Below are 384 nucleotides of genomic sequence, written 5' to 3'. Positions count from 1 at the left end.
ATGGGAGGAGGGAGAGTGCGCCGGCGCGTTGAGGAGCGGAGGGAGCGCGGGGGGAGGGGCGCGGCCAGGGGCGGTGCCTGCGCGGCCGCCCCGCGCTACGTCAGTTTCGCGGGAAGCTTTGTGCTGGAGGCCGCGCTCCGGCTCCTGCTCCGACCCGCGCCGGACCCCGCTCCGGGCTCCCGACCCCGCGACCAGCCCGCGGACCCCGGCCTCGCGGCCCCACACCCGACCCTGCGGCCCGGCCCGCGCGCGCGACCTCCCTCGCGGAGGGGCCGACGGGGGGCCCTGCGGGCCGGGGTTTCTGCGGGGCTCGCTGCGGCGCCCGGCAAACGGCCCCGCCTCCGCAGGACGCCGCGCGGGGGCCGGGGCCGGGGGGGCCGGGGC

The sequence above is a fragment of the Mustela nigripes genome, chromosome 9 (genome assembly GCF_022355385.1).
Source record: "Mustela nigripes isolate SB6536 chromosome 9, MUSNIG.SB6536, whole genome shotgun sequence".
NCBI lineage: Eukaryota > Metazoa > Chordata > Mammalia > Carnivora > Mustelidae > Mustela > Mustela nigripes.
The sequence above is the reverse complement of the archived record's forward strand: the minus strand, read 5'-3'. Positions refer to the sequence as shown.